The 16,457-nt window shown below is 36.1% G+C and overlaps 1 pseudogene; it reads right to left on the bottom strand.

Annotated features, from left to right (window-relative positions):
- Positions 1–72: 72 nt before the first annotated feature.
- LOC126697558 (anaphase-promoting complex subunit 4-like) lies at positions 73–16,161 on the bottom strand (annotated as a pseudogene).
- Positions 16,162–16,457: the final 296 nt, after the last annotated feature.

Raw genomic sequence — 16,457 nt, 5'->3', positions numbered from 1 at the left:
ATGCCTCTTCAATGAGCAGTCCTAAATGCTTAGGTGCTTATCATCTTCTATATGTGTTGTTAAAGTAAAAGATCATAATGGAATGCTTTCAGATGTGCTGTTTTGGAAGCTATATACCAAAAACGCATGTAAGGCAATAAGCTTTGACGCAAATGCATAGATTGTAATTCTTGCCATACTATAATACGCAATGCATGGGAGGCTCAAACTTAGATATTTCGAATACAAAACAAACTCAGTCAGAGATCAGTTGGACTTATCTTTGTAAGGAATTTACAGATGTGCTAACAAGGCATGCACATAGGCACAATAGGATATTGAGAACATTTTTTTTTTCTTCTAATCTTCTTCAATTTAAATTTTTTATTCCCATACAGTCCGTGAAGCTTATTCCTAATTGACTAATTTGTTTCCTCTAGCCGACCTTCCTCTTTCCTTTTTTTTTTTTTTTTTTTTTTTTTTTTTAATTATATATATATATATATATATATATCTACGTGTGTGTGTTCTGGTTCTTAATTTGTTGTGTTTCTTTTGCCCTTGTGATTTTTTGTCCGTGTCTTTGCAAAAGCCAAAAGAGAATAAAGAACAAAAAAAGGTTCAACTATGTTAATCTTGTCTTAAGATGACCTCTAAAGTCAGTGGTGTAGCCTGTAGGGTAAGTGTTGAAATATCGCAACTAGTATAGAGGATTGGAATTAAAATATCTTTGAGTACCAATTACATGATTTAGTTATGTTTACTACATATTCTTTTATTTCTCAAGGATAAACTAGTTTCATCCTTCTAGAGGCCAGCAAAAATGGACTAACTTTTTACATTAAAAGAGGCGAGAGATGGGGGAAGAAAAGTCATACACAAGATTGAAGATAATTTTAAAGAAAACCCTGCTTATTTTGAAGGATATAATAAGAAGACATAGCTTACCATGATCATATATATATATATATATATAGTTTTCTTAAGGGATGCAATAAGAGCTCTCTTTTCATACTTGTTGAGATTCTCTAAGTCATAGAATGAAACTAGTATTAACACTACAATTTGATGGAAATGAGAAGGAGCAAGAAAGAAATACCTAGATTCCATCTGCTGAAATTCTTTAGCAAGTGTCCTTCACAGATATTCACAATCTAAAAATCCCCCAAAATGAACTAATTCCTTAACTCTTTGCATTGTTTCCCTAAAGAATTTAGCAACATCAGATTGTTTGAAGAGCACTGCAAATACATATTGACATATTTGATAACATGCAGAGACATGAATGCATGTAACCATGTGTAAAGACATGCACACACACATCTGCTGCAAAAATGAAAAGGCTTTCTAGAGTGTTAAATATTAGCATTGATACACCATGTTGAATATGCTAGTATAGATGCGAAAGCGAAAGTATAAAGTATAGAACACAGTAACACACGAGGGTTACGTGGTTCAGCCTAACGGCCTACATCCACGGAGGAAACCCTAAAGGGTTACATCAATAATATATTAGAGTGTAGTACAAATCCTGTGTTACAATGAATCATAACATGTGTATATATAGTAGACTAAACCCTAGACTAATAGACTTCTAGTACAAGTAGGAGACTTGGCTTGCACACAAAGTAGAATTAGGCTTGGGCCTATGCTAATGGGCTAATATATCTCTAACATAGAGAACTAATGGCATTAGTTCATTAAGTTGAAGCAACTTTAGAATTCCTATGTAAAATAAACATATTTGAAAACATGCAGAGAGATGCATTCATGTAACCATGTGTAAAGATATGCATACACACATCCACTGCAAAATGAAAAGGCTTTCTAGGGAACTAATGCCAGTAGTTCATTTGGATCTCATTAGAGAAGTTAAAGTGACTTAAGAATTTCCTATGTAAAATAATAGTGGATTTCTCAGTAATATAACCTTTTTTTTTGAAGACATACATAAGTCACAGACCCGTATGGAATTCAACTGTGACCTTTCCCCCCTGCCTGTTATGTATGGTGGGGAGCAGATCCCATTTGGTCCAAAGACCATGAATTTTGTATAAGAAAGTAGTTCAGGAGACTCATTCTTACATGTTCATTGATAATCTCAATCTGCTTTCACACAAAAACAATCTCAAATGTCAACCCATATGCAATTACCATGTAAGTTATATGTAAGCCAAAACTATAATATGCCTAAATGATGTCAGATAAGGCTGTAAGTGACAGAAGTTAAGGACAGATTAAACCTTTAATTGTTGAAAACTAACTTACAATTCAATTTCAATATCGCAATCAGCCTCAGATAGCTCCAGCAACTTTCTAACAGGATCTTGATCATATAAAAATTTCAAAAATATTACAGCAAGTTCACTACCAAAATAATAAATAAATAAGATGACAGCAAAATATTTGCCCCTAACCAGATGGAACAAGAAGGAAAATCAGAAAGGCAAACCTATTGTATAGTAGAAGCTGATCACTGGGTTCTGACATTAGTAGCTTTATACATTCTAGAAGCCAGTTGAAGAAATTAGAAAACTGAAGGAAAAGACAAAATTAGAATCAAACACAAGATACAAATCCAAAAGGATTGTCCTGGTAGTTATTTTGGCCAGTTTTCAAAGTAAAGTAATTATGTTCCTAAGCCCATCCAACAATTTATAGAAAGTCCTTTTGGAAGACAAGTAATATCAAAAAATAAATATTATTTTAATTTCCTAATTTCACAAGCACCAAGTTTCTTGCTTCTTGAGATGTCCATTCACTGCAGCCTTATTGGTGATTGGGATTATATAAAGTGAAGTTCATAAATTTATGCAAGGAAGAAGCCAAATTTTGAGAAACAGCTTCCATAATCTCATGTAGAATATAGGCATGGTCATCCATAAAGATCAGAAAGTTCACTATGAAAATTGTACAATGTTTAGTAATATTTTTCATTAGATATATGATAATGGTGAGATGGAGGAAAAGAACACACCACAGGCTAAAACCAACTCTCTAAATTAACAAATTGCACTTCTGATACAATCTCTCCTCCAACCTCTTAAAGCAGAGGCAATGAATAACTACTTTTGACTCAACTAAAACGAAATACACTGACCAAGTCTCATCAATTGTTAAGATTATGCTATTCACCTTAAGAAACCATCCAATTTTGTCTAGTTTTTGTCACATAACTAAGTCAAGCAAAACCTTAACTAGCCATCGAGTCGAGTGTTCCAAGATTGAATCCATATTAGTAAATAAGAATAAGCAAAAGTTTTAAATGCACATACTATAAAACAGAAAGCCTACAAGTTGGGAACTAAAACTTGTTTAAGTGATTCAGTTGTTTCTAATCTAGGTTTTTTGTTTTCCTTCTCAAGTTTAGGTATTGCTTAGGAGTTAATGATTCTGACTACAATTTTGTCATTAATATATGGTTAGGAACTTAGGAAGAAAGGAATAGAGAATTTGAATGTCAATAGTAGTAGGAAGCTACTGCATAAATCAAACAGTTATATGTCCAAAAATACTTGTGCCCAAAACAATAACTATGGAAGACAAAAGGATCCCAAACAAGCATACATGCTGGACCACAGATGAAAGCACTCTCATAAACCGTTCCACTTGAACAAGTAACATACCAGCTTTTTCTGTCGCGTTATTGATGAGTGTCTCGTCCAAACCAACACCCTAATAGCATGCACGCCATCTTGAAAGGCCCCTTAGTTCCCCCATCCTAAATCCAATAATTTCTACAGCGGGCTGGAAAATAGATATCTTTCTTTTAGTTTCCAATTAAGCGTCTTGTTATAAGGAACATGAAGAATCAGGCACATAGAATTTAACCATATAATAACTAGAAAAAATTATTTATAAAAGAAAAATGCCTTGGAAAAAAAAAAAAAAAAAAAAAAAAACCTAATTACTTTGTAACTTGTTGAAGAAGGTTATAATGCAATCAATTTCAGTTTTTACATAACAAGCATTACTTTGCACTTGCATGCAGCTTTTGACAACGATATGCTATAAAAAGATTTATCTTGGTTTTAAATTTTAAGATGGTTATAAATTCTACTGGCCTTTGACTATTATATTCATGAAATTAACTTTTTCCTACTAAAAATTAAAAGAAAATTACACGGTACATCTTTTCCCTGTTGATGTCTACATACAAAATAAAGCATTTTGACACTAATTCATGAACTCAACCAACTCAATTCATAGGATTGCTTATATATCAATTTGAAAGAATCAGATATACCAGTGAAATTTCATGAATGGAAAGTACCAAGCAATAAATTGTTTGTTATAAGTAAATAACACACCTGTAGATGATTAAGGACAATGAGCTGAAGTTCTTTTCCAGCACCACAAACAACCTTTGACACACGCTTGGCACCCTATTGAGTAATAAACTTACCATATCAAATACAAAATTGCAATGTCCTTCATGAAATAATAATAATAATAATAAAATAAATAAATAAATAAATTTACACAAGGCTGAGCATACCACTTCACCGAGAGAGTTAACTAGAAATTGATGAACTGGTGGACTGGTCCAAGCACCTCCTAAAAGGCTAAGAAACTCCTCTTGGGGGGATGAGTCAAGTCCTATGTACAAACGGTAGAAACCAGTAAATATAAAAAGAAGAGATAAGATATACATCAATGAACTGTGGTTTTGTGTTATTATTAGTAGCTGCCATGGTCAATAATCAAAGTAGACAAAGGATTAAACTTCTCATGAAAAGCGTGCATAGCATCAAACCACTGCTTACACATTACTGATAATGATGCCCGGATAACCTCTGTTAGATACTCAATATTAGATGCTTGTTGAGCAACCTGATGAAGCTCATTTTTCCTACAGTGAGGAACAAATAGAGTGAGAGAGGGACGTAGGGGCCAGATGGATGCAGGGAAAACAAATGCATAGATAAGTAATTGCATTTTCTACTGCAAAGTTACCTCTTCCAAAATATAGTAGTATCGAGCATTAAGGAATGCAAGCCATGCATACCATGTCCAACTGTTCTTCTGTCTCTTGATGCATCATTATCTTCAATAAGTTCTCCCGAGCACATGACTATCAAATGACAAAGATCTTTTGATAAAGCAACCTAATGACAACAATAATGTAACAAGATCAAATTGCACTGATAAACTAGATCTGTGAGCTTTCAAAAATGAAATGTATAAGAGGATTTTTTTTCTATAAACATTACTAACACTAGAACCCTACATGACTATTTAGTTTGATAGAATATAAAATAATTCCCACGGCTGGAATTTGCAATTAAAGAGACTGAAATTTGCTACTGCAGCTGTTATTATTTTTTCTTTAGCATTAATCTTTTATCCATGAGAGGCAACTTAACATGAAAAACTAGTACAAAAATTCCTGGTTCAAGATATGCAAGACTCTCAAAACAATGAGCATCTGATTTATATGTCAATCTTCTAAATCCATACTGAGTAGAATATATTAACTTTTATAGACACCAAGAGCAAGAAGTCCCAATTGAATTGGTATTTTACAAAATAAATTAAGCATAATTCTCCCAAATACTTGAATTGTGCGGAGAGGGGCTTGGCTAAAGCAATAAAAATCTCATTTTGGTTAAAAGCAAATGCTGATAAAACCTTAAATTCCAACAATTTAGTGTAATACAAACTCTGAACCAGAAATCGCAAAATTGTAGTGTTAATAGTCCAATGTATAGAATACCAGCACATGGACCTGACAACATGCAATAAGAGCTCTCTTAACAAAAAATGCTAACTGATGAAAAAAAAATTCATCTTTTGTCTGGTAAATATCCCATCAACATTTCACTATTAAAGAAAATTATAATCATGTGTTTCTAAATCAGCTGAGCTAATAGGTCCCACTCAAGTTTCACGTCTCACATCCCAAACTCAAAAGTGTAAAGATTAATTTGTCCAATATATAAGAACCGAAACTCAAACAAAACAATAATTGCTACCTGAAACCCAGCATGACTAATGATAATAAACCATCTAGCAAACACACAGTGGGTGTGCTCAGTATGGTAAACTATAAGCCATCTCTTGATATACAATGGCAAACTCGCCCCCCCCCCCCCCCCCCCCCCAAAAAAAAAAGTCAAATTTAGTTATATTACAAATTGGTAAACCCTGAAAAATTTAAAGCCTCATGACTTAATGATGTTTACAGCAAATCATGGGAATCAAAATACAATTGAATTGTATTTGTATCATAGTTTCATAGGAAAATGGGCAATGGATAATTTATCAGATTTGCAGATTTCAAATCTTTTGATTTGATACTTTTTAGCAAGTATAATTTTTTTTATTAGAAAGTCCGTAAGAGGACTGCTCTAGTTCAAATTACATGTCATTTACCAAGTGCTTACATAGTAGAATCCCCACAACTTTCTTCTGATTTTCTTCTTTTATTAGTCCAGAATTAACACAAAATTCAAATAAAAAGCCCAAGCATATGCACGCACCAACATGTTACACAGACTGATTTTCATAGCAAAATCTTTTCAAATCACAACTATCAATAGGGTAAATTACAAAAAATAACATGATAAGTGTATAGGTAGGAACCTGTCCAGTGTTGGCTTCCTCCTCACCAACAACCAATTTATAGTTGTACTATGCTAACTGAGCTTCTCGTACCTGCAAGAAACCAAAACTATCAGTAAATGAATAGCATTCTCTTTCTTTTACCCTTATTGTAGAGAAGCAAACAAGTAAAATAAAATAGGCGGTTTTTTTTTAAAGGCAGGCCCCACTCAAAACCATAATAGGGAGGCTCAGAAGGGAAAACAAAGCTAGTAAAAATTTTAAGCAAACACCATTTACAGGCAAAACAGTTGTTGGATATAGGAATCCAAATAAATAAATAAAACAAAGCAAGGCAGGAGATTAGTTGCAGCTTTTTCTGGATCTTTCTATCAGTTGTATCAATATCAACATGATAACCAGCTTTAAATATCTCATCTTACACCTGCAAAAACACAACAAAAGAAATTATAGATAAAAACAAAAGAGAGCCTCAAATATTTTACTCATGAGTGCCTCTCCCACTCAAGCAAGTGAACAATTTACAACTCTAAATATTAAATATAACACAGCTACTTAATATAACCAAGTAGCAAATTTTTTCTAAAAGCCATTACCCTTAGTTATGTGGACACACTATAATATACCAACAAATAATTAAACCTACTGCCAAAAAACTAAGGAAATCCATAACAAACTAACCCAGACTCTCATTTCAAGATCTCTGACAAACATGGAAAACAAAATAGCCCAGAGATCAATATTATTTAACATCCATATAATCCAGTGGGTTTGGATCGTGGTGCAATTAGCTCCATCCCCCTCACAATTTTTTTTACCATTCTCATTTTCAATTTTAAATTTTTACTTTTTTTTACTTTTTTTTTTATAATGGCTGATGATAGGCCACAAACTAAATGACTCATTGTGATAGAAATTAATTAATTAATTAGCCAAGTTATTAATTAAACAATTTATCATGCAAACGCGTGGTAGCACAAACAAATCATTAATAAACTAATTATGCAGCGGAAAATAAATAACACGGTGATTTGTTTACGAATGGGGAAAACTTAACGGCAAAAACCCCACAGAGTGATTTTTAGGTCACCACTCCTGAAACTCCACTATTATCACAGCAAGCGATTACAAGTAAAGGAATCCCAAGTATCTCACCAACCTACAGTTGAACGCTTACCCCAATACCCAATTGGACTTGTTCTGTAGTGACAGTTTCCCTTTTTGATGCACGACTCCCAAGTATGTGACTAACCAATTGCGCGGATCCCAGTATGCGACTTCAATCATCAACTAAGAAGATTGTTGGTTGTAAAATTCTTCAGTTCATCCACACAATGAAGATCAAGAAGATGCTTGGTCACAAAACCCTACAGTGCACATACACAGCAACTTCTTCAAGAGAAAGAGATGAACTAGGGTAAGAACTTCGTCTCCGATCACAATTTGCTTGAACAGAATTTGCTCAATGCTTGTGCAACTTGTGAATTGTTTGACGGCCCTTAAAACAATCTTTTTATATGTCTAGGGTTGGGACAAAAGAAAACCCAAAGACATATTCACGGATCCCAAGAAAATCATATCAAAATTCTGACATTCTTAAACCTCAACAGATAGTAGGTGTCGAGCAACTGTCGAGAAGGTGTGGAGTACACGGGGCTTGAACAGCTTTCTTAAGCTCGATAGATGCAGCTGTCGAGCTAACTGTCGAGTTTTAATGAATTTGCACTATCAACTTGTTTTCTTGGATAGACTTGAAGGCTTCAACACTTGATCTTAAAATATAGTTTCTTGAAGTATTTAAACACATCCTAAATCTACCCAAATACAAGTAAAGTGCGTTTTGTCAAAGGATAAGTCAATTACATAAAATAGTGACATATGTTCCTAACAAGTGAAACACATATGTCCTAACAATCTCCCCCTTTAGCAATCCGTGACAAAACTACAAATAACAAATGAACATATAAGAGAAGTCAAAAATCACTCAACTCATATTCACTTGTTGAATATAATAAAATCTATCCTAACACAAACTCTTGAAAAACTTTGCAAGAAGAGAGTTTATGGCAAGTAGACTTTGACAACCTGTATTTCTGAAACACTTTAAACAAAACTCATCAAGGCATATTTGTGTGAAACAAAAATAATAGATTGCATATAAGTAATAAGAAGCATGTGTATAAAGGGAGAAAAGAAACAACACATGAACGGATAGGTGAAAGAAAAATATACATCAATATAAATAGGAGTAAAGTACAATGTATGTCTATAAATGGTCACAAGACCTCATGTACAAGAATAATGTATCTAAAAAGAAAGAAAATAAAAGATACATAATATCCTCACTACATCCCTCAAAACATATCAACACTCACCCTAACAAAATGGTCCTATACTAACTCTCTCCCTAAAAATGACTACTCTCATATCCAAAACTACTCCCCTTTTTTGTCACGAGTAACAAAGGGTAAGAGTGTCAAGTAGACATCTCATCGGTAGAGCTAACATCTCCATCAACATCATCCGAAACATCATCCTCATCGCCATCATCATCATCCTCATCCTCAGAATCAGAAGCCACGGGAGGAGGTGGTGGAGGAGAAGCCTCAGAAGCAAAACCACCCATGGACGCCTGTCGCCGTGCAATACGACCAACACGAACGTTCACCTGATACAACTCTGTAGAGAGTGTATCTAGGCGAGCATCCATGCTCTACAGCTGCGCCATGATGTCTCCTAAAGTCACATCGCCCGAAGAAAAGGAAGGAACGGATGTGGATGGAGCAGAACGGGATGGAGCTAAACGGAAGGGAGGAGCTGCTGAATCCGACTGTCTCGACTGTAACTAGGCCTCGCTACGTTTAATGGTAGCGTAATCCATGGTACACATGATGGTGAAATGGTCGGAAGAGAGAAAAGGAACAGAAAAGTGGAGTAAGATCCTCATGATAGCGGAAGGAAAAATGAGCTTATCACAGGACGCCGAATATAAATGAACATCTATAATAGAAAGAATGAAATGAGAAGGGAAGTCTATAGTAAGATGCTCAAGAAGAGATAGCAAAAATCGAGCACGAGGCTCAGTAATGGAGTTGTAGTGAGAGAGTGGATGCAAAACAAAGGTCATCACCATGTTCATGAATCTAGGACCTTTAGCAAAAGGTCTACATGGTGTAAATTGACGCTCACCCCAAACAGAAGGGTGCTCACAGAAAGAAAACATGAGCTCATCCCTGGACACAGTCCTCAAACGCTCACAACTAGGATAGTCAGGAAACTCTATCCTAAGGACCCGAAGCACATCCACAACAAGTTGTGGTGTGATAGGAATGCGCATACCTCGAACGCGAATGAAGAAAAGAGGTACTGAACAATCAATCTCATGCATGTTGGAGTAAAACTCCTGGATAAGTACGAGAGGACAGGTGACCGGGACGTCACACAGTGACTCCCATCCCCGATTGTGAATGACAATGGGAAGGTCAGTGTCGGCAAAATCCGACAAAATGACTTGGCATTCCGAATGAAGGCCTCGTCTAGAAAGTTCTCCGAGAATGCCTTGAAGGCATCATCATCACGGAACTGAATATGAGACAAAGTAGGATCAAAGGAAGAAGAAGCTCCGGAACGAAAAGGGTTCCGAGCTGGAGTAGATTTACGCTTAGGTGCCATAGACATGACTAATCGTAAACAGAAAGAGAGGGAGAAAAAGAAAGACAATCAGAAAAGTCCCAAGCAATTTCAAATATAACAAGTATATTGAAAAGAGAGTACGTATGCATGGGAAATGCATGAACATGTGACATGCAAAAGAAATTTCATCATGGGTTCAACCTAATCCAAACCTATCAGCATACAAATATATAGCACACATCTAAATGCATGACAATACTATTATAATGCTAATGTGATGCAATGTATGAGGTTTTAAACTCATTTAAGTGAAAACTCATCCCAAAATTTCAATAATAACTCATCAATTTTGAAAAACCCTAAAATTTTTCAAAAACCCCAAAACCTAGGTTTCAAAACATGAAATGCATGAATATGAAAAGATTAGAAGCTTACCAAGTGAAGAAAATCTTAAAAAATCTGAAGAAACCTTGAGGAACAAAGATTGGAGTGAGATGAGATAGTTTGGGAGAGAAAACAGAGAAGTATCGAGAGAGATAGATCGAACAAAAATCAGGTTCGGATCGCACAGGGAGATTAAATAGTGCATCAGTAAATCTCGACAGATGAAGGTGTCGAGAGGTGTCGAGACATCTGTCGAGGAAGGTATCGAGAAAAATGGTCTTCGACAGATACAGGTATCGAGGAGGTGTCGAGAAACAAATCATCAGATACAAGAATAGAAGCTCGATCGATCTACCAAGTGTCAAGAAGCTATTAAGGAGGCAGAAACATTCTCGATCGATCCACCAGGTGTCGAGATGCTATCGAGGATGCAGAAACATTCTCGATTGATCCACCAAGTGTCGAGATGCTATCGGGATTGCGATAAGAAAAAGCTAAAGAAGCTCAACAGACAGCAAGATATCGAGGAGGTGTCGAGCTAGCTTTTTAAAAACAGTTTTTCGAGATGTGAAAAACACAGACATGAATGCAATCCAACATGCAACTCAACTAATGATCCAATCAACATATTAAGCTCTCAAAATCATCTCTCAATAAAAATTTTAAGCACATGGATCTTCAAAAACACACACACACACACTAAACAAGTCTAACCAATTTTATATTTCAAAAATAAGTCAATACAGTTTAGTGAGCATACATTAATACATATAAAATCTTGTGATGACCAAATCACATTGTACCTACACATGTATTAAGAATAGCAAAGAATATGGCATATTGTGTGTGAAAAACATTGCAAGATTGCATAAGTGTATACATGTTATGACGATTTGAGATATGAGAAAATCACTTTAACTCACACACAATCATAACTGCTTGATGGGGATTATCACCTTCAAGGTACATCCTATAACTCTCAAATCTCCTAGAATACACGCTTGCAATCATTTTTGAAACATTTTTTATCTTCTTGCTTTTGATTTTTCTTTTGCATGTATATATATATATATATATATATTAAGCATATCATGCATAGGCATATTAGAGAGAAAAGAAATACCCAATGATATTTGACATTCCAATTTTGCTATGCCTAAGCACATAAATGTCATTAACACTGCACTTTTGCTATACCAAAGTATACAAGTGTCATATTATGATTGGCGGGCAACAGTGATAAGATGGTTATTAATGCCTTTCTCTTAGGATTTTTTAGTCCTTCCCGTCAAAAAGAGTGATACGAGTGTTAAGTACAAAAGATAACTTAATCTTACTCGTCACTAACAAAAGCCACAAAGCTCACTTACTTAGTTGTGCATAGAGATGCTCATCTAAGTTACAAATGATACAAAATTTAGAAGACTTTGTTTTAATGGCCATCCAAGGTACACAAGTACTAATGTACACATAACACACACTGTTTTTGTATTTTTCTGATTTTTCAAAATTTTTTATTTTTTTATAAGAAAAAAAAAACAAAGCAAAACTGAAAAATAACCAAACAAAAACATGTTAAACAACCAAAGCATAAAAACTAGACTGACTCAAAACTTGAAAGCAAAACACATAAGTAATGCACACATAAAAACAAGAAGAATGAGAGTAAAAGAGAGAAGTGATAGAATCACTTGAAGCCATTTTCCTTCTACACCCTGGAAGAACCTTTCCTTTGATTATACTCTTGAATCAATGGTGAAGGGGAAGAATTAAAACCATTCAAGTTCGAAAGGAACATGAGGGCTTTGAAAAGATCTCCAAGGGGAGCAAGAGAGGATTGAAGCTGATTCTGGTTCCCAGATGCTATCATGCCGTTGCTCTGTTGAGTGGCAAGCCACTTGTAGCAATTTAATCGAGTATGACTGGCAACTCCACAATGATGACAGAGATTCTGCTTCTTTTGTTTAGGCTTTTGAGAGTTAGCCTTCTTAGCCCTAGGGTTTTTAACATCTTTCTTCTCAAGCTTAGGGGGTGCTCTTAAGATAGATTTACCCTTGTCTATGTTCTCACTAGCTAATTCAATTTTAATCTCATTGTTCTCAATTTTAACATTATTAGCAGGAGGAACAAAAACAGTAGTACTAAAAGAAACAATATTAGAGGAAGAGAGACTATACCCTAAACCTGTTCGGTCAGAAGCAGATTTCTGAAGGCTGAGCATCTCATCAAGCTTCGCACTTGAAGTCCTCTCTAATTGAGCTCTAACTTGAAATAGCTCTGCTTCAAGCTTCTTGGTCTTCTCAGCCAAGAAATTGTTCTCAAACCTCAGTGCTCCAATAGTCTGATTAGCCTCATCAAATTTTGTGGAAAGCTCCTCACGGTCAAGTTCCACATCACTGAGCTTTTTGGTGGTTAGCCTATGCAGTTTCTCATATTTCTCAAAAAGCTTGTACAGTTTTTCATAGGCTGTATGAATGTCATCTTGATCATCCATCTTCTCAAATATAGATTCCACAAATTCCTCTTCTTCAACCACATCTTCAACAATCCCATCAGTAGGATTAATAGTGGCCGTGAAGGCATTTAAGATTCCGTCATCCTCATTGTCGGAATCATCCTCAAGCTCAGTGTCACTCAAGGTAACAGCAAGTGCCTTGCTCTTCCTAATGCTCTTGAGATATGTAGGACACTCATGTTTCATGTGACCGAAGCCTTGACACCCAAAGCACTTATGTCCTGTGGGAACAGTGTACTAACCACCTTCCTTAGCATCCTTTTTCCCTTTGTCTTGGCCTTTAAACTGAGAAGAACTGGATTGCCTGCGGTCCTTGTCAAAACCCTTTCCATTTACGTTCTTCATAAACTTCTTGAACTGCCTGGTGATGTAGGACTTCATCTTGGAATCTTCATCATCGGAAGACTCATCTGTCTCATTGCTCTTGGCCTTTAGTGTCATGCTCTTGCCTTTACCCATCTTGCCAATCCTTGTCAATCCTAGCTCGTAGGTCTGCAGATTTCCAACCAGCTCAGTCAAAGGAATCTTATCAATATCCTTTGATTCCTCTATTACAGTGATCTTGGCATGGAATCTCTCGGGTAGAGATCTGAGTACCTTCCTTACAATCTTAGGTTCAAGAATGGTTTCCCCAATATTGAAGGCTGAGTCACTATGTCTTTTAGCTTGGCATAGAACTCATCAAATGACTCATCCTCCTCCATTTTTATCTCTTCAAAGCTTGTAGTGAGCCTCTGAAGTTTTGAATCTTTGACAGCCTTTGTACCCTCATAGGTTGTCTAGAGGATGGTCCAAGCCTCCTTGGCAGTTTCAATTGAGGATATCTTCTTGAACTCCTCATTAGTGACTGCACTGAACAACGCATTCAATGCTCTGCTGTTGAAGTTTGCCGTCTTAATCTTGGCATCATCCCAATCGGCTGGCGCTTCTGTAGGCTTAGTTCAGCCTATCTCCACAGCTTGCCACACTTTCTCATCTAAAGACTGCAAGAAAACTCTCATGCGTACTTTCCAGTATGCATAGTTAGTGCCATCAAATAAAGGAGGTATGATTAATGATTGTCCTCTATCCATGACAAACAAGGGTCAATGGATCAACACAGCAAAGATTAAACCCTAATCAAAGTGTGTCTGCTCTGATACCACTTGATAGGCCACAAACTGAATGACTCCTTGTGATAGAAATTAATTAATTAATTAGCCAAGTTATTAATTAATCAATTTATCATGCAAACGCGTGGTAGCACAAACAAATCACCAATAAACTAATTATGCAGCAAAAAATAAATAATACGGTGATTTTTTTATGAATGGGGAAAATCTAACAGCAAAAACCCCATCGAGTGATTTTCAAGTCACCACTCCCGAAACTCCACTATTATCACAACAAGCGATTACAAGTAAAGGAATCCCAAATACCTTACCAACCTACAGTTGAACCCTTACCCCGATACCCAATTGGACTTGTTCTGTAGTGACAGTTCCCTTTTCTGATGCACGACTCCCAATTTCGTGACTAACCAATTGCGCGGATCCCAGTACGCGACTTCAATCATCAACTAAGAAGATTGTTGGTTGCAAAGTTATTCAGTTCATCCACATGATGAAAATCAAGAAGATGCTTGGTCACAAAACTCTACGGTGCACATACACAGCAACTTCTTCAAGAGAAAGAGATGAACTAGGGTAAGAACTTCATCTCCGGTCACAATTTGTTTAAGCAGAATTTGCTCAATGCTTGTGCAACTTGTGAACTGTTTAACGGCCCTTAAAACAATCCTTTTATATGTTTAGGGTTGGGATAAAAGAAAGCCCAAAGACATATTCATGGATCCCAAGAAAAAAATCATCAGAATTTTGACATTCTTAAACCTCGACAGATAGTAGGTGTCGAGCAACTGTCGAGAAGGTGTCGAGCACACGGGCCTTGAACAGCTTTCTTAAGCTCGATAGATGCAGGTGTCGAGCTTTAATGAATTTGCACTATCAGCTTGTTTTCTTGGACAAACTTGAAGACTTCAACACTTGATCTTGAAACATAGTTTCTTGAAGTATTTAAACACATCCTAAATCTACCCAAATACAAGTAAAGTGCGTTTTGTCAAAGGATAAGCCAATTACATAAAATAGTGACATATGTTCCTAACAAGTGAAACACATATGCCCTAACAGCTGAGATTTAAAGTTGCTTTTTTCAACTTTAAATCTCAGCCATTCACAGTTTTTGCATCTGATCTCAATCATAATTCAGCAACCTACCGCTTATTTGTAGGGCATATGAAAAAAACTAAAGCAACATACTACTTAACTCAACTGGACCTTCTACCATAAGATTTCCAGCAACTCAAGTTTGATGTGAGATTGGCCCATTAAAAGGTGCAAAATAGCAGTCTAAATTCTCCCTCCATCACAAATTATTGAACCCCTATTCCATTTTGGGATGTTCCAAAATGTAGTCCTCTTTGAAAAGACAATAAGTGATTTCCTAACTAACCATTTACTTTATTCAAAAAAAGTCAAGACCATTCTTCCGCTAGAGTTTAAATTAATGAGGGTACTATTGGAAACTTGTACTTTTTTGACTAAAAGACAACGGATTAAATGATGTTCCATTAAAAAAAGGGGGTGGGGGTTTCTAACAAGGACTGACAATATGGGACAGATGTAGTAATAACTTGAGTCTGAGCTCATCACCACTAAGCACAACCCAGCTTGTTCGCATGGGTATTCAACCACTACACAAAATATCTAGAAAAATAATTACTACTGAAAAGAATACGGAAAAACTACCTTTAGTGCATATGGCTGAGATTTCTCTAACATAGGGCAAACAATTACTTGGCGTGGACTAAGCTAGAAAGGCCATTTTCCTTTGTAGTGCTCCAAAAATATAGCAAACATAAGCTCAACAGACCCAAGAATGGCTTTGTGTATCATAACATGTGTCTCCCTCTTGGCTTCATCCTCTGCAGTAGGGCAATCCACAGGTCGGGCCGGGTTAGTTTTGGACCCAACACAAACTCGACCCGCCTGTGTCGGGTGGAAAGGCGAAGGAACCCGAAATTGACCGCCGGAAAAATCGGTCATGTCAGTTTCAGGCGAGGGTGAGCATCGGTCGGGCTAGTTCAATTGTCGGAATAAAAAACGGCATCAAAATCTGAAAAAAAAAAAAAATGTCACCAGAAACTGGAAAACCCCACCGAAATTTCACCGGAATCTACATTTTTCGCTAAAAATTGCTTGGATTTTTCCGGATTTGGTCGAGATCTCACTAGATCTAGTCAAGATCTCGTCAGATTTGGCTTGTTTTTGCAAGATTTGGTCGGATTTTTTTACAGCTCCAGTGAGGTTCGGGTTGCTCGGGTTTTGGAGATGCAAACCCG

This window comes from Quercus robur, chromosome 2 (genome assembly GCF_932294415.1).
Source record: "Quercus robur chromosome 2, dhQueRobu3.1, whole genome shotgun sequence".
In the NCBI taxonomy this organism is placed as follows: domain Eukaryota; kingdom Viridiplantae; phylum Streptophyta; class Magnoliopsida; order Fagales; family Fagaceae; genus Quercus; species Quercus robur.
Note: the sequence above shows the minus strand (reverse complement) of the source record. Positions and strands in the feature narration are given on the sequence as shown.